The sequence below is a fragment of the Hyla sarda genome, unplaced genomic scaffold (assembly GCF_029499605.1).
Source record: "Hyla sarda isolate aHylSar1 unplaced genomic scaffold, aHylSar1.hap1 scaffold_459, whole genome shotgun sequence".
Taxonomy (NCBI): domain Eukaryota; kingdom Metazoa; phylum Chordata; class Amphibia; order Anura; family Hylidae; genus Hyla; species Hyla sarda.
This window is the reverse complement of record NW_026610472.1, coordinates 208,011-227,846: the sequence shown is the minus strand read 5'-3', so window position 1 is coordinate 227,846 and position 19,836 is coordinate 208,011. Positions and strand designations below refer to the sequence as shown.

At 41.6% G+C, this 19,836-nt stretch overlaps 1 non-coding gene across 1 annotated transcript; it reads right to left on the bottom strand.

Annotated features, from left to right (window-relative positions):
- Nucleotides 1-206: 206 nt before the first annotated feature.
- Nucleotides 207-279, bottom strand: TRNAT-UGU (transfer RNA threonine (anticodon UGU)). Its single transcript has one exon. It is a non-coding gene; the product is annotated as a tRNA-Thr (tRNA).
- Nucleotides 280-19,836: the final 19,557 nt, after the last annotated feature.

Here is a 19,836-nt window from a genome sequence, read left to right as displayed (position 1 = left end):
ATAAAGTAATGCTGTCCGTCCAATAACGGGATGTCAGGCTGTACTACTAGGAGAGCGATGCTGGACATAGGGGCAGACACCCTGGAGACATGATGGGGGCGGGGAGAGGCACAGAACAGTTCTGTCCTATCACTTCCTATGTTTTTTATTATTTTACTCACTGATCCAGCAGAGTAATAACTATAATACAACCCAAAATACTGACCAGGCCCCAGCGAGAATTGAACTCGCGACCCCTGGTTTACAAGACCAGTGCTCTAACCACTGAGCTATGGAGCCTCTTATATATGGAACTGACCAATGAGTCCAGAATGGTGTAAGCCTGGAAGGTACAGGATGGCTCCGCCCACTGGACAACAGACCAATGACGAGCGCTCATGTGTCTCGGGCAGCGCTGATGGATGGCAGCTGTACACACCTGAGAGAGAGTCATGAGCAGGACGTGAAACAGGTTGTATAGAAGAACAATACACAGACATGGTGAAGGAGGGAGCAGTATAGGAGAATTATAAAGGGGCACTCCTATCATAGTATGGACAGTATAGGAGAATTATAAAGGGGCACTCCTATCATAGTATGGACAGTATAGGAGAATTATAAAGGGGCACTCCTATCATAGTATGGTAAGTATAGGAGAATTATAAAGGGGCACTCCTATCATAGTATGGACAGTATTGGAGAAATATAAAGGGGCACTCCTATCATAGTATGGTAAGTATAGGAGAATTATAAAGGGGCACTCCTATCATAGTATGGACAGTATAGGAGAATTATAAAGGGGCACTCCTATCATAGTATGGACAGTATAGGAGAATTATTAAGGGGCACTCCTATCATAGTATGATCAGTATAAAACTAGGAGAATTATTAAAGGGGCACTCCTATCATAATATGGTCAGTATAGAACTAGGAGAATTATTAAAGGGGCACTCCTATCATAGTATGGTTAATATAGAACTAGGAAAAATATAAAGGGGCAATCCTATCATAGTATGGTCAGTATAGCAGAATTATAAAGGGGCACTCCTATCATAGTATGGGCAGTATAGGAGAATTATAAAGGGGCACTCCTATCATAGTATGGTCAGTATAGAACTAGGAGAATTATAAAGGGGCACTCCTATCATAGTATGATCAGTATAGGAGAATTATAAAGGGGCACTCCTATCAGTATGGTAAGTATAGGAGAATTATAAAGGGGCACTCCTATCATAGTATGGTAAGTATAGGAGAATTATAAAGGGGCACTCCTATCATAGTATGGGCAGTATAGAACTAGGAGAATTATAAAGGGGCACTCCTATCATAGTATGGGCAGTGTAGAACTAGGAGAATTATAAAGGGGCACTCATAGTATGGTCAGTATAGAACTAGGAAAATTATAAAGGGGCACTTTCATAGTATGGTCAGTATAGGAGAATTATAAAGGGGCACTCCTATCATAGTATGGGCAGTATAGGAGAATTATAAAGGGGCACTCCTATCATAGTATGGTCTGTATAGGAGAATTATAAAGGGGCACTCCTATCATAGTATGGTCAGTATAGGAGAATTATAAAGGGGCACTACTATCATAGTATGGTCAGTATAGGAGAATTATAAAGGGGCACTCCTATCATAGTATGGTCAGTAAAGGAGAATTATAAAGGGGCACTCCTATCATAGTATGGTCAGTATAGGAGAATTATAAAGGGGCACTCCTATCATAGTATGGTCAGTATAGGAGAATAATAAAGGGGCACTCCTATCATAGTATGGTTTGGTATAGATAAAGGGGTTCTCTGGCACTATTCAGTAGACTACATTGCAGGGATGTCTATGGGTGTTGTATATACAGTGGTCCCATAACATACGATGGTGATTGGTTCCAGACGGACCATCGTTTGTTGAAACCATCGTATGTTGAGGGATTCGTACTATGGATCATACATGTCCCCACCGCTCTGGACTGTCAGTTCTCTGCTGCCGTATCACTATGTCGCCGCTACCCTGCACCATCGCTCTCTGTCGCCCCTATTGGACGATGAGGCGGGGTGAGCGGTGACGGGATGACGATTACAGAGCGACACCGCAGGGTAGCGGCAGCACTGGAGCGGTGAAATGATGGGCTGAAGTGGCGGGGACATGTGTCATTCAGCGGGGCACGTTACATGGCTATCCGGCGGCAGCTGAAGCGGTGAGCGGTGTCGGATAGCCGTTTTTGCGATGGCCCCGATACACAGAAGCATTGTCTGTGGAAATCATGGTATGTCCGAGGAACACTGTACACTTTTTATTTGCTCCTGGGAACGTTCTGCTCGTGATTTCTTTCCTGTGATGTCACACTCGCTCGGACCTCCTGATCTCCAATGAATGTGATGTCACAGGATTAGTCATCAAGGTCGGCGGGGCCGGAATCACACCCTTGGGCTGGCTGGAATTCCATATGGATTTAAGCCACTGCCCCGAAGGAGGAGCTAACTTCAGAGCCCAGTGGAAGCTGCGTCATTATGTAGGGGAGACTGGGGACTGGTAACTACCTGGTGGATCAGGGGTTATTATTGTATGGTGATCAGTGATTAGTATTGTATGGTGACTCAGTGGTTAGTATTGTATGGTGATCAGTGATTAGTATTGTATGGTGATCAGTGGTTAGTATTGTATGGTGATCAGTGATTAGTATTGTATGGTGATCAGTGATTAGTATTGTATGGTGATCAGTGATTAGTATTGTATGGTGACTCAGTGGTTAGTATTGTATGGTGATCAGTGGTTAGTATTGTACGGTGATCAGTGGTTAGTATTGTATGGTGATCAGTGATTAGTATTGTATGGTGATCAGTGATTAGTATTGTATGGTGATCAGTGATTAGTATTGTATGGTGATCAGTGATTAGTATTGTATGGTGATCAGTGATTAGTATTGTATGGTGACTCAGTGGTTAGTATTGTATGGTGATCAGTGGTTAGTATTGTACGGTGATCAGTGGTTAGTATTGTATGGTGATCAGTGATTAGTATTGTATGGTGATCAGTGATTAGTATTGTATGGTGATCAGTGATTAGTATTGTATGGTGATCAGTGATTAGTATTGTATGGTGATCAGTGGTTAGTATTGTATGGTGATCAGTGGTTAGTATTGTATGGTGATCAGTGGTTAGTATTGTATGGTGATCAGTGGTTAGTATTGTATGGTGATCAGTGATTAGTATTGTATGGTGATCAGTGGTCAGTATTGTATGGTGATCAGTGGTTAGTATTGTATGGTGATCAGTGATTAGTATTGTATGGTGATCAGTGATTAGTATTGTATGGTGATCAGTGATTAGTATTGTATGGTGACTTAGTGGTTAGTATTATATGGTGATCAGTGGTTAGTATTGTATGGTGATCAGTGGTTAGTATTGTATGGTGATCAGTGATTAGTATTGTATGGTGATCAGTGATTAGTATTGTATGGTGATCAGTGATTAGTATTGTATGGTTATCAGTGGTTAGTATTGTATGGTGATCAGTGATTAGTATTGTATGGTGATCAGTGGTTAGTATTGTATGGTGATCAGTGATTAGTATTGTATGGTGATCAGTGATTAGTATTGTATGGTGATCAGTGATTAGTATTATATGGTGATCAGTGGTTAGTATTGTATGGTGATCAATGATTAGTATTGTATGGTGATCAGTGGTTAGTATTGTATGGTGATCAGTGATTAGTATTGTATGGTGATCAGTGGTTAGTATTGTATGGTGATCAGTGATTAGCATTGTATGGTGATCAGTGGTTAGCATTGTATGGTGATCAGTGATTAGTATTATATGGTGATCAGTGATTAGTATTGTATGGTGATCAGTGATTAGTATTGTATGGTGATCAGTGATTAGTATTGTATTGTCACGATGCCGGCTGGCAGGTAGTGGATCCTCTGTGCCAGAGAGGGATTGGCGTGGACCGTGCTAGTGGATCGGTTCTAAGTCACTACTGGTTTTCACCAGAGCCCGCCGCAAAGCGGGATGGTCTTGCTGCGGCGGTAGTGACCAGGTCGTATCCACTAGCAACGGCTCAACCTCTCTGACTGCTGAAGATAGGCGCGGTACAAGGGAGTAGACAGAAGCAAGGTCGGACGTAGCAGAAGGTCGGGGCAGGCAGCAAGAATCGTAGTCAGGGGCAACGGCAGGAGGTCTGGAACACAGGCTAGGAACACACAAGGAAACGCTTTCACTGGCACAATGGCAACAAGATCCGGCGAGGGAGTGAAGGGGAAGTGAGGTATAAATAGGGAGTGCACAGGTGAACACACTAATTGGAACCACTGCGCCAATCAGCGGCGCAGTGGCCCTTTAAATCGCAGAGACCCGGCGCGCGCGCGCCCTAGGGAGCGGGGCCGCGCGCGCCGGGACAGGACAGACGGAGAGCGAGTCAGGTACGGGAGCCGGGATGCGCATCGCGAGCGGGCGCTACCCGCATCGCGAATCGCATCCCGGCTGGAGACGGTATCGCAGCGAACCGGGTCAGTGGAGCTGCCCGGAGCGCTGCGGTAGCGAGAGAGAAGCGAGCGCTCCGGGGAGGAGCGGGGACCCGGAGCGCTCGGCGTAACAGTACCCCCCCCCTTGGGTCTCCCCCTCTTCTTAGAGCCTGAGAACCTGAGGAGCAGACTTTTGTCTAGGATGTTGTCCTCAGGTTCCCAGGATCTCTCTTCAGGTCCACAGCCCTCCCAATCCACCAAAAAGAACTTTTTTCCTCTGACCGTCTTGGAGGCCAGTATCTCTTTCACTGAGAAGACGTCAGAAGAACCGGAGACAGGAGTGGGAGAAACTAATTTGGGAGAGAAACGGTTGATGATGAGTGGTTTAAGAAGAGAGACATGAAAGGCATTAGGAATACGGAGAGAAGGAGGAAGAAGAAGTTTGTAAGAGACAGGATTAATTTGGCACAAGACTTTGAAGGGACCAAGATAGCGTGGACCCAGTTTGTAACTGGGGACACGAAAGCGGACATATTTAGCGGAGAGCCATACCTTGTCTCCGGGAGCAAAAATGGGGGGAGCTCTTCTTTTCTTGTCGGCAAACTTTTTCATGCGAGATGAAGCCTGTAAAAGAGAAACTTGGGTCTCTTTCCATATGGTGGAAAGATCACGAGTCACTTCATCTACCGCGGGCAAACCAGAGGGCAAGGGAGTAGGGAGGGGGGGGAAGAGGGTGACGGCCGTACACCACGAAAAATGGGGATTTGGAGGAAGATTCAGAGACTCTAAAGTTATACGAGAATTCGGCCCATGGTAGAAGATCTGCCCAATCATCCTGGCGGGAGGAAACAAAATGTCGTAAATAATCACCCAAGACCTGGTTAATTCTTTCTACTTGTCCATTGGATTGAGGATGATATGCAGAAGAAAAGTTTAATTTAATCTTGAGTTGTTTACAGAGAGCCCTCCAGAATTTTGACACGAATTGGACGCCTCTATCCGAGACGATCTGCGTGGGCAACCCGTGAAGACGAAAAATGTGTACAAAAAATTGTTTAGCCAACTGAGGCGCTGAAGGAAGACCAGGAAGAGGGATGAAATGTGCCATCTTGGAGAATCGATCAACGACCACCCAAACAACAGTGTTGCCACGGGATGGGGGTAGGTCTGTAATAAAATCCATACCAATCAGAGACCAAGGCTGTTCGGGGACAGGCAGAGGATGAAGAAAACCAGCGGGCTTCTGGCGAGGAGTCTTATCCCGAGCACAGACAGTGCAGGCTCGCACAAAGTCCACGACATCCGTCTCCAGAGTCGGCCACCAATAGAAGCGAGAGATGAGTTGCACAGATTTCTTGATGCCTGCATGACCTGCGAGATGGGAGGAGTGACCCCATTTGAGGATTCCGAGGCGTTGGCGTGGAGAGACGAAGGTCTTTCCTGGAGGAGTTTGCCTGATGGAGGCTGGAGAAGTGGAGATCAGGCAGTCAGGAGGAATGATGTGTTGCGGAGAGAGTTCGACTTCCGAGGCATCCGAGGAACGAGAGAGAGCATCGGCCCTAATGTTCTTATCGGCAGGCCGAAAGTGAATTTCAAAATTAAATCGGGCAAAGAACAGAGACCACCTGGCCTGGCGAGGATTCAGCCGTTGGGCAGACTGGAGATAGGAGAGGTTCTTGTGATCGGTGTAAATAATAACAGGAAATCTTGATCCCTCCAGCAGATGCCTCCATTCCTCAAGTGCTAATTTAATGGCTAGAAGCTCTCGATCCCCGATGGAGTAGTTCCTCTCCGCCGGAGAGAAGGTCCTAGAAAAAAAACCACAAGTAACAGCATGCCCGGAAGAATTTTTTTGTAGAAGGACCGCTCCAGCTCCTACAGAGGAGGCATCAACCTCCAATAGGAAGGGTTTAGATGGGTCAGGTCTGGAGAGCACGGGAGCCGAAGAAAAGGCAGACTTGAGCCGTTTAAAGGCGTCTTCCGCTTGAGGAGGCCAAGACTTGGGATTGGCATTTTTTTTGGTTAAAGCCACGATAGGGGCCACAACGGTAGAAAAATGTGGAATAAATTGCCTGTAATAATTGGCGAACCCCAAAAAACGTTGGATAGCACGGAGTCCGGAGGGGCGTGGCCAATCTAAGACGGCAGAGAGTTTGTCTGGATCCATTTGTAGTCCCTGGCCAGAGACCAAGTATCCTAGGAAAGGAAGAGATTGGCATTCAAACAGACATTTCTCTATCTTGGCATAAAGTTGATTGTCACGAAGTCTCTGAAGAACCATACGGACATGCTGGCGGTGTTCTTCTAGATTGGCAGAAAAAATCAGGATATCATCCAGATATACAACAACACAGGAGTATAAGAGATCACGAAAAATTTCATTAACAAAGTCTTGGAAGACGGCAGGGGCGTTGCACAGGCCAAAGGGCATGACCAGATACTCAAAGTGTCCATCTCTAGTGTTAAATGCCGTTTTCCATTCATCCCCCTCTCTGATGCGGATGAGATTATAAGCACCTCTTAAGTCCAGTTTGGTAAAGATGTGGGCACCTTGGAGGCGATCAAAGAGTTCAGAGATGAGGGGTAGAGGGTAGCGGTTCTTTATCGTGATTTTATTAAGACCGCGGTAGTCAATGCAAGGGCGTAGAGAGCCATCTTTTTTGGACACAAAGAAAAATCCGGCTCCGGCAGGAGAGGAGGATTTACGGATAAAGCCTTTTTTTAAATTTTCCTGGATGTACTCCGACATAGCAAGAGTCTCTGGGGCGGACAGAGGATAGATTCTGCCCCGGGGTGGAGTAGTGCCCGGGAGGAGGTCAATAGGACAATCATAAGGCCTGTGAGGAGGTAGAGTCTCAGCTTGTTTTTTGCAAAAAACATCCGCAAAGTCCATATAGGCCTTAGGGAGACCGGTTACAGGGGGAACCACAGAGTCACGGCAAGGGGTACTGGGAACCGGTTTTAGGCAGTTCTTGAAACAAGAGGGCCCCCAACTCTTGATCTCCCCAGTGGACCAATCCAGGGTTGGGGAATGGAGTTGAAGCCAGGGTAGTCCAAGGAGGATTTCGGAAGTGCAATTGGGGAGGACCAAAAATTCAATCTTCTCGTGATGAGGTCCGATGCACATTAGAAGGGGCTCCGTGCGGAAACGTATGGAACAATCCAATCTTTCATTGTTTACACAATTGATGTAGAGGGGTCTGGCGAGACTGGTCACTGGGATGTTGAACCTGTTGACGAGAGAGGCCAAAATAAAATTTCCTGCAGATCCGGAATCCAAGAAGGCCATAGTAGAGAAGGAGAAGGCAGAGGCAGATGTCCGCACAGGCACAGTAAGACGTGGAGAAGCAGAGTAGACATCAAGGACTGTCTCACCTTTGTGCGGAGTCAGCGTACGTCTTTCCAGGCGGGGAGGACGGATAGGACAATCCTTCAGGAAGTGTTCGGTACTGGCACAGTACAGACAGAGATTCTCCATGCGGCGTCGTGTCCTCTCTTGAGGTGTCAGGCGAGACCGGTCGACCTGCATAGCCTCCACGGCGGGAGGCACAGAAACGGATTGCAGGGGACCAGAGGAGAGAGTGCGAACAAAGTCCATATCCTGGCGGAGCTCCTGACGCCTTTCGGAAAAACGCATGTCAATGCGAGTGGCAAGATGGATGAGTTCATGTAGGTTAGCAGGGATTTCTCGTGCGGCCAGAACATCTTTAATGTTGCTGGATAGGCCTTTTTTAAAGGTCGCGCAGAGGGCCTCATTATTCCAGGATAATTCTGAAGCAAGAGTACGGAATTGTACGGCGTACTCGCCAACGGAAGAATTACCCTGGACCAGGTTCAACAGGGCAGTCTCAGCAGAAGAGGCTCGGGCAGGTTCCTCAAAGACACTTCGAATTTCTGAGAAGAAGGAGTGTATAGAGGCAGTGACGGGGTCATTGCGGTCCCAGAGCGGTGTGGCCCATGACAGAGCTTTTCCAGACAGAAGGCTGACTACGAAAGCCACCTTAGACCTCTCAGTAGGGAACTGGTCCGACATCATCTCCAAGTGCAGGGAACATTGGGAAAGAAAGCCACGGCAGAATTTAGAGTCCCCATCAAATTTATCCGGCAAGGATAGTCGTAGACCAGAAGCGGCCACTCGCTGCGGAGGAGGTGCAGGAGCTGGCGGAGGAGATGATTGCTGAAGCTGTGGTAGTAGCTGCTGTAGCATCACGGTCAGTTGAGACAGCTGTTGGCCTTGTTGCGCTATCTGTTGTGACTGCTGGGCGACCACCGTGGTGAGGTCGGCGACAACTGGCAGAGGAACTTCAGCGGGATCCATGGCCGGATCTACTGTCACGATGCCGGCTGGCAGGTAGTGGATCCTCTGTGCCAGAGAGGGATTGGCGTGGACCGTGCTAGTGGATCGGTTCTAAGTCACTACTGGTTTTCACCAGAGCCCGCCGCAAAGCGGGATGGTCTTGCTGTGGCGGTAGTGACCAGGTCGTATCCACTAGCAACGGCTCAACCTCTCTGACTGCTGAAGATACAAGGGAGTAGACAGAAGCAAGGTCGGACGTAGCAGAAGGTCGGGGCAGGCAGCAAGAATCGTAGTCAGGGGCAACGGCAGGAGGTCTGGAACACAGGCTAGGAACACACAAGGAAACGCTTTCACTGGCACAATGGCAACAAGATCCGGTGAGGGAGTGAAGGGGAAGTGAGGTATAAATAGGGAGTGCACAGGTGAACACACTAATTGGAACCACTGCGCCAATCAGCGGCGCAGTGGCCCTTTAAATCGCAGAGACCCGGCGCGCGCGCGCCCTAGGGAGCGGGACCGCGCGCGCCGGGACAGGACAGACGGAGAGCGAGTCAGGTACGGGAGCCGGGATGCGCATCGCGAGCGGGCGCTACCCGCATCGCGAATCGCATCCCGGCTGGAGACGGTATCGCAGCGCACCGGGTCAGTGGAGCTGCCCGGAGCGCTGCGGTAGCGAGAGAGAAGCGAGCGCTCCGGGGAGGAGCGGGGACCCGGAGCGCTCGGCGTAACATGTATGGTGATCAGTGGTTAGTATTGTATGGTGATCAGTGGTTAGTATTGTATGGTGATCAGTGGTTATTATTGTATGGTGATCAGTGGTTAGTATTGTATGGTGATCAGTGGTTAGTATTGTATGGTGATCAGTGGTTAGTATTGTATGGTGATCAGTGGTTAGTATTGTATGGTGATCAGTGATTAGTATTGTATGGTGATCAGTGATTAGTATTGTATGGTGATCAGTGATTAATATTGTATGGTGATCAGTGGTTAGTATTGTATGGTGATCAGTGGTTAGTATTGTATGGTGATCAGTGATTAGTATTGTATGGTGATCAGTGATTAGTATTGTATGGTGATCAGTGGTTAGTATTGTATGGTGATCAGTGGTTAGTATTATATGGTGATCAGTGGTTAGTATTGTATGGTGATCAGTGATTAGTATTGTATGGTGATCAGTGATTAGTATTGAATGGTGATCAGTGATTAGTATTGTATGGTGATCAGTGGTTATTATTGTATGGTGATCAGTGATTAGTATTGTATGGTGATCAGTGGTTAGTATTGTATGGTGATCAGTGATTAGTATTGTATGGGGGATCAGTGGTTAGTATTGTATGGTGATCAGTGATTAGTATTGTATGGTGATCAGTGATTAGTATTGTATGGTGATCAGTGATTAATATTGTATGGTGATCAGTGGTTAGTATTGTATGGTGATCAGTGGTTAGTATTCCATGGTGATCAGTGGTTAGTATTGTATGGTGATCAGTGATTAGTATTGTATGGTGATCAGTGATTAGTATTGTATGGTGATCAGTGATTAGTATTGTATGGTGATCAGTGGTTAGTATTGTATGGTGATCAGTGGTTAGTATTATATGGTGATCAGTGGTTAGTATTGTATGGTGATCAGTGATTAGTATTGTATGGTGATCAGTGATTAGTATTGTATGGTGATCAGTGATTAGTATTGTATGGTGATCAGTGGTTATTATTGTATGGTGATCAGTGATTAGTATTGTATGGTGATCAGTGGTTAGTATTGTATGGTGATCAGTGATTAGTATTGTATGGGGGATCAGTGGTTAGTATTGTATGGTGATCAGTGATTAGTATTGTATGGTGATCAGTGGTTAGTATTGTATGGTGATCAGTGGTTAGTATTGTATAGTGATCAGTGATTAGTATTGTATGGTGATCAGTGATTAGTATTGTATGGTGATCAGTGGTTAGTATTGTATAGTGATCAGTGATTAGTAATGTATGGTGATCAGTGATTAGTATTGTATGGTGATCAGTGGTTAGTATTGTATGGTGATCAGTGGTTAGTATTGTATGGTGATCAGTGGTTAGTATTGTATGGTGATCAGTGGTTAGTATTGTATGGTGATCAGTGATTAGTATTGTATGGTGATCAGTGGTTAGTATTGTATGGTGATCAGTGATTAGTATTGTATGGTGATCAGTGGTTAGTATTGTACAGTGATCAGTGATTAGTATTGTATGGTGATCAGTGATTAGTATTGTATGGTGATCAGTGGTTAGTATTGTATGGTGATCAGTGGTTAGTATTGTATGGTGATCAGTGGTTAGTATTGTATGGTGATCATTGGTTAGTATTGTATGGTGATCAGTGATTAATATTGTATGGTGATCAGTGGTTAGTATTGTATGGTGATCATTGGTTAGTATTGTATGGTGATCAGTGATTAGTATTGTACGGTGATCAGTGGTTAGTACTGTATGGTGATCGGTGATTAGTATTGTATGGTGATCAGTGATTAGTATTGTATGGTGATCAGTGATAAGTATTGTATGGTGATCAGTGATTAGTATTGTATGGTGATCAGTGGTTAGTATTGTATGGTGATCAGTGGTTAGTATTGTACGGTGATCAGTGGTTAGTACTGTATGGTGATCAGTGATTAGTATTGTATGGTGATCAGTGATTAGTATTGTATGGTGATCAGTGATTAGTATTGTATGGTGATCAGTGGTTAGTATTGTATGGTGATCAGTGGTTAGTATTGTATGGTGATCAGTGGTTAGTATTGTATGGTGATCAGTGGTTAGTATTGTATGGTGATCAGTGATTAGTATTGTATGGTGATCAGTGATTAGTATTGTATGGTGATCAGTGATTAGTATTGTATGGTGATCAGTGATTAGTATTGTATGGTGATCAGTGGTTAGTATTGTATGGTGATCGGTGATTAGTATTGTATGGTGATCAGTGATTAGTATTGTATGGTGATCAGTGATTAGTATTGTATGGTGATCAGTGATTAGTATTGTATGGTGATCAGTGATAAGTATTGTATGGTGATCAGTGATTAGTATTGTATGGTGATCAGTGGTTAGTATTGTATGGTGATCAGTGGTTAGTATTGTATTGTGATCAGTGATTAGTATTGTATGGTGATCAGTGATAAGTATTGTATGGTGATCAGTGATTAGTATTGTATGGTGATCAGTGATTAGTATTGTATGGTGATCAGTGATTAGTATTGTATGGTGATCAGTGATTAGTATTGTATGGTGATCAGTGATTAGTATTGTATGTGATCAGTGGTCAGTATTGTATGGGGGATCAGTGGTTAGTATTGTATGGTGATCAGTGGTTAGTATTGTATGGTGGTCAGTGATTAGTATTGTATGGTGATCAGTGATTAGTATTGTATGGTGATCAGTGGTTAGTATTGTATGGTGACTCAGTGGTTAGTATTGTATGGTGATCAGTGATTAGTATTGTATGGTGATCAGTGATTAGTATTGTATGGTGATCAGTGATTAGTATTGTATGGTGATCAGTGATTAGTATTGTATGGTGATCATTGATTAGTATTGTATGGTGATCAGTGATTAGTATTGTATAGTGATCAGTGATTAGTATTGTATGGTGACTCAGTGGTTAGTATTGTATGGTGATCAGTGGTTAGTATTGTATGGTGATCAGTGGTTAGCATTGTATGGTGATCAGTGGTTAGTATTGTATGGTGATCAGTGGTTAGTATTGTATGGTGATCAGTGGTTAGTATTGTATGGTGATCAGTGGTTAGTATTGTATGGTGATCAGTGATTAGTATTGTATGGTGATCAGTGATTAGTATTGTATGGTGATCAGTGGTTAGTATTGTATGGTGATCAGTGATTAGTATTGTATGGTGATCAGTGATTAATATTGTATGGTGATCAGTGGTTAGTATTGTATGGTGATCAGTGGTTAGTATTGTATGGTGATCAGTGATTAGTATTGTATGGTGATCAGTGATTAGTATTGTATGGTGATCAGTGGTTAGTATTGTATGGTGATCAGTGGTTAGTATTATATGGTGATCAGTGGTTAGTATTGTATGGTGATCAGTGATTAGTATTGTATGGTGATCAGTGATTAGTATTGTATGGTGATCAGTGGTTATTATTGTATGGTGATCAGTGATTAGTATTGTATGGTGATCAGAGGTTAGTATTGTATGGTGATCAGTGATTAGTATTGTATGGTGATCAGTGGTTAGTATTGTATGGTGATCAGTGGTTAGTATTGTATGGTGATCAGTGGTTAGTATTGTATGGTGATCAGTGGTTAGTATTGTATGGTGATCAGTGATTAGTATTGTACGGTGATCAGTGGTTAGTACTGTATGGTGATCAGTGATTAGTATTGTATGGTGATCAGTGATTAGTATTGTATGGTGATCAGTGATTAGTATTGTATGGTGATCAGTGATTAGTATTGTATGGTGATCAGTGGTTAGTATTGTATGGTGATCAGTGGTTAGTATTGTATGGTGATCAGTGATTAGTATTGTATGGTGATCAGTGATTAGTATTGTATGGTGATCAGTGGTTAGTATTGTATGGTGATCAGTGGTTAGTATTGTATGGTGATCAGTGATAAGTATTGTATGGTGATCAGTGATTAGTATTGTACGGTGATCAGTGGTTAGTACTGTATGGTGATCAGTGATTAGTATTGTATGGTGATCAGTGATTAGTATTGTATGGTGATCAGTGATTCGTATTGTATGGTGATCAGTGATTAGTATTGTACGGTGATCAGTGGTTAGTACTGTATGGTGATCAGTGATTAGTATTGTATGGTGATCAGTGATTAGTATTGTATGGTGATCAGTGATTAGTATTGTATGGTGATCAGTGATTAGTATTGTATGGTGATCAGTGATTAGTATTGTATGGTGATCAGTGATTAGTATTGTATGGTGATCAGTGATTAGTATTGTATGGTGATCAGTGATTAGTATTGTACGGTGATCAGTGATTAGTATTGTATGGTGATCAGTGATTAGTATTGTACGGTGATCAGTGATTAGTATTGTATGGTGATTAGTGATTAGTATTGTATGGTGATCAGTGATTAGTATTGTATGGTGATCAGTGATTAGTACTGTATGGTGATCAGTGATTAGTATTGTATGGTGATCAGTGGTTAGTATTGTATGGTGATCAGTGATTAGTATTGTATGGGGGATCAGTGGTTAGTATTGTATGGTGATCAGTGATTAGTATTGTATGGTGATCAGTGGTTAGTATTGTATGGTGATCAGTGGTTAGTATTGTATAGTGATCAGTGATTAGTATTGTATGGTGATCAGTGATTAGTATTGTATGGTGATCAGTGGTTAGTATTGTATAGTGATCAGTGATTAGTAATGTATGGTGATCAGTGATTAGTATTGTATGGTGATCAGTAGTTAGTATTGTATGGTGATCAGTGGTTAGTATTGTATGGTGATCAGTGGTTAGTATTGTATGGTGATCAGTGGTTAGTACTGTATGGTGATCAGTGATTAGTATTGTATGGTGATCAGTGATTAGTATTGTATGGTGATCAGTGATTAGTATTGTATGGTGATCAGTGGTTAGTATTGTACGGTGATCAGTGGTTACTACTGTATGGTGATCAGTGGTTAGTATTGTATGGTGATCAGTGATTAGTATTGTATGGTGATCAGTGGTTAGTATTGTACGGTGATCAGTGATTAGTATTGTATGGTGATCAGTGATTAGTATTGTATGGTGATCAGTGGTTAGTATTGTATGGTGATCAGTGGTTAGTATTGTATGGTGATCAGTGGTTAGTATTGTATGGTGATCAGTGGTTAGTATTGTATGGTGATCAGTGATTAGTATTGTACGGTGATCAGTGGTTAGTACTGTATGGTGATCAGTGATTAGTATTGTATGGTGATCAGTGATTAGTATTGTATGGTGATCAGTGATTAGTATTGTATGGTGATCAGTGATTAGTATTGTATGGTGATCAGTGGTTAGTATTGTATGGTGATCAGTGATTAGTATTGTACGGTGATCAGTGGTTAGTACTGTATGGTGATCAGTGGTTAGTATTGTATGGTGATCAGTGATTAGTATTGTATGGTGATCAGTGGTTAGTATTGTACGGTGATCAGTGATTAGTATTGTATGGTGATCAGTGATTAGTATTGTATGGTGATCAGTGGTTAGTATTGTATGGTGATCAGTGGTTAGTATTGTATGGTGATCAGTGGTTAGTATTGTATGGTGATCAGTGGTTAGTATTGTATGGTGATCAGTGATTAGTATTGTACGGTGATCAGTGGTTAGTACTGTATGGTGATCAGTGATTAGTATTGTATGGTGATCAGTGATTAGTATTGTATGGTGATCAGTGATTAGTATTGTATGGTGATCAGTGATTAGTATTGTATGGTGATCAGTGGTTAGTATTGTATGGTGATCAGTGGTTAGTATTGTATTGTGATCAGTGATTAGTATTGTATGGTGATCAGTGATTAGTATTGTATGGTGATCAGTGATTAGTATTGTATGGTGATCAGTGATTAGTATTGTATGGTGATCAGTGGTTAGTATTGTATGGTGATCAGTGATTAGTATTGTATGGGGGATCAGTGGTTAGTATTGTATGGTGATCAGTGATTAGTATTGTATGGTGATCAGTGATTAGTATTGTATGGTGATCAGTGATTAATATTGTATGGTGATCAGTGGTTAGTATTGTATGGTGATCAGTGGTTAGTATTCCATGGTGATCAGTGGTTAGTATTGTATGGTGATCAGTGATTAGTATTGTATGGTGATCAGTGATTAGTATTGTATGGTGATCAGTGATTAGTATTGTATGGTGATCAGTGGTTAGTATTGTATGGTGATCAGTGGTTAGTATTATATGGTGATCAGTGGTTAGTATTGTATGGTGATCAGTGATTAGTATTGTATGGTGATCAGTGATTAGTATTGTATGGTGATCAGTGATTAGTATTGTATGGTGATCAGTGGTTATTATTGTATGGTGATCAGTGATTAGTATTGTATGGTGATCAGTGGTTAGTATTGTATGGTGATCAGTGATTAGTATTGTATGGGGGATCAGTGGTTAGTATTGTATGGTGATCAGTGATTAGTATTGTATGGTGATCAGTGGTTAGTATTGTATGGTGATCAGTGGTTAGTATTGTATAGTGATCAGTGATTAGTATTGTATGGTGATCAGTGATTAGTATTGTATGGTGATCAGTGGTTAGTATTGTATAGTGATCAGTGATTAGTAATGTATGGTGATCAGTGATTAGTATTGTATGGTGATCAGTGGTTAGTATTGTATGGTGATCAGTGGTTAGTATTGTATGGTGATCAGTGGTTAGTATTGTATGGTGATCAGTGGTTAGTATTGTATGGTGATCAGTGATTAGTATTGTATGGTGATCAGTGGTTAGTATTGTATGGTGATCAGTGATTAGTATTGTATGGTGATCAGTGGTTAGTATTGTACAGTGATCAGTGATTAGTATTGTATGGTGATCAGTGATTAGTATTGTATGGTGATCAGTGGTTAGTATTGTATGGTGATCAGTGGTTAGTATTGTATGGTGATCAGTGGTTAGTATTGTATGGTGATCATTGGTTAGTATTGTATGGTGATCAGTGATTAATATTGTATGGTGATCAGTGGTTAGTATTGTATGGTGATCATTGGTTAGTATTGTATGGTGATCAGTGATTAGTATTGTACGGTGATCAGTGGTTAGTACTGTATGGTGATCGGTGATTAGTATTGTATGGTGATCAGTGATTAGTATTGTATGGTGATCAGTGATAAGTATTGTATGGTGATCAGTGATTAGTATTGTATGGTGATCAGTGGTTAGTATTGTATGGTGATCAGTGGTTAGTATTGTACGGTGATCAGTGGTTAGTACTGTATGGTGATCAGTGATTAGTATTGTATGGTGATCAGTGATTAGTATTGTATGGTGATCAGTGATTAGTATTGTATGGTGATCAGTGGTTAGTATTGTATGGTGATCAGTGGTTAGTATTGTATGGTGATCAGTGGTTAGTATTGTATGGTGATCAGTGGTTAGTATTGTATGGTGATCAGTGATTAGTATTGTATGGTGATCAGTGATTAGTATTGTATGGTGATCAGTGATTAGTATTGTATGGTGATCAGTGATTAGTATTGTATGGTGATCAGTGGTTAGTATTGTATGGTGATCGGTGATTAGTATTGTATGGTGATCAGTGATTAGTATTGTATGGTGATCAGTGATTAGTATTGTATGGTGATCAGTGATTAGTATTGTATGGTGATCAGTGATAAGTATTGTATGGTGATCAGTGATTAGTATTGTATGGTGATCAGTGGTTAGTATTGTATGGTGATCAGTGGTTAGTATTGTATTGTGATCAGTGATTAGTATTGTATGGTGATCAGTGATTAGTATTGTATGGTGATCAGTGATTAGTATTGTATGGTGATCAGTGATTAGTATTGTATGGTGATCAGTGATTAGTATTGTATGGTGATCAGTGATTAGTATTGTATGGTGATCAGTGATTAGTATTGTATGTGATCAGTGGTCAGTATTGTATGGGGGATCAGTGGTTAGTATTGTATGGTGATCAGTGGTTAGTATTGTATGGTGGTCAGTGATTAGTATTGTATGGTGATCAGTGATTAGTATTGTATGGTGATCAGTGGTTAGTATTGTATGGTGACTCAGTGGTTAGTATTGTATGGTGATCAGTGATTAGTATTGTATGGTGATCAGTGATTAGTATTGTATGGTGATCAGTGATTAGTATTGTATGGTGATCAGTGATTAGTATTGTATGGTGATCATTGATTAGTATTGTATGGTGATCAGTGATTAGTATTGTATAGTGATCAGTGATTAGTATTGTATGGTGACTCAGTGGTTAGTATTGTATGGTGATCAGTGGTTAGTATTGTATGGTGATCAGTGGTTAGCATTGTATGGTGATCAGTGGTTAGTATTGTATGGTGATCAGTGGTTAGTATTGTATGGTGATCAGTGGTTAGTATTGTATGGTGATCAGTGGTTAGTATTGTATGGTGATCAGTGATTAGTATTGTATGGTGATCAGTGATTAGTATTGTATGGTGATCAGTGGTTAGTATTGTATGGTGATCAGTGATTAGTATTGTATGGTGATCAGTGATTAATATTGTATGGTGATCAGTGGTTAGTATTGTATGGTGATCAGTGGTTAGTATTGTATGGTGATCAGTGATTAGTATTGTATGGTGATCAGTGATTAGTATTGTATGGTGATCAGTGGTTAGTATTGTATGGTGATCAGTGGTTAGTATTATATGGTGATCAGTGGTTAGTATTGTATGGTGATCAGTGATTAGTATTGTATGGTGATCAGTGATTAGTATTGTATGGTGATCAGTGGTTATTATTGTATGGTGATCAGTGATTAGTATTGTATGGTGATCAGAGGTTAGTATTGTATGGTGATCAGTGATTAGTATTGTATGGTGATCAGTGGTTAGTATTGTATGGTGATCAGTGGTTAGTATTGTATGGTGATCAGTGGTTAGTATTGTATGGTGATCAGTGGTTAGTATTGTATGGTGATCAGTGATTAGTATTGTACGGTGATCAGTGGTTAGTACTGTATGGTGATCAGTGATTAGTATTGTATGGTGATCAGTGATTAGTATTGTATGGTGATCAGTGATTAGTATTGTATGGTGATCAGTGATTAGTATTGTATGGTGATCAGTGGTTAGTATTGTATGGTGATCAGTGGTTAGTATTGTATGGTGATCAGTGATTAGTATTGTATGGTGATCAGTGATTAGTATTGTATGGTGATCAGTGGTTAGTATTGTATGGTGATCAGTGGTTAGTATTGTATGGTGATCAGTGATTAGTATTGTATGGTGATCAGTGATTAGTATTGTACGGTGATCAGTGGTTAGTACTGTATGGTGATCAGTGATTAGTATTGTATGGTGATCAGTGATTAGTATTGTATGGTGATCAGTGATTCGTATTGTATGGTGATCAGTGATTAGTATTGTACGGTGATCAGTGGTTAGTACTGTATGGTGATCAGTGATTAGTATTGTATGGTGATCAGTGATTAGTATTGTATGGTGATCAGTGATTAGTATTGTATGGTGATCAGTGATTAGTATTGTATGGTGATCAGTGATTAGTATTGTATGGTGATCAGTGATTAGTATTGTATGGTGATCAGTGATTAGTATTGTATGGTGATCAGTGATTAGTATTGTACGGTGATCAGTGATTAGTATTGTATGGTGATCAGTGATTAGTATTGTACGGTGATCAGTGATTAGTATTGTATGGTGATCAGTGATTAGTATTGTATGGTGATCAGTGATTAGTATTGTATGGTGATCAGTGATTAGTACTGTATGGTGATCAGTGATTAGTATTGTATGGTGATCAGTGGTTAGTATTGTATGGTGATCAGTGATTAGTATTGTATGGGGGATCAGTGGTTAGTATTGTATGGTGATCAGTGATTAGTATTGTATGGTGATCAGTGGTTAGTATTGTATGGTGATCAGTGGTTAGTATTGTATAGTGATCAGTGATTAGTATTGTATGGTGATCAGTGATTAGTATTGTATGGTGATCAGTGGTTAGTATTGTATAGTGATCAGTGATTAGTAATGTATGGTGATCAGTGATTAGTATTGTATGGTGATCAGTAGTTAGTATTGTATGGTGATCAGTGGTTAGTATTGTATGGTGATCAGTGGTTAGTATTGTATGGTGATCAGTGGTTAGTACTGTATGGTGATCAGTGATTAGTATTGTATGGTGATCAGTGATTAGTATTGTATGGTGATCAGTGATTAGTATTGTATGGTGATCAGTGGTTAGTATTGTACGGTGATCAGTGGTTACTACTGTATGGTGATCAGTGGTTAGTATTGTATGGTGATCAGTGATTAGTATTGTATGGTGATCAGTGGTTAGTATTGTACGGTGATCAGTGATTAGTATTGTATGGTGATCAGTGATTAGTATTGTATGGTGATCAGTGGTTAGTATTGTATGGTGATC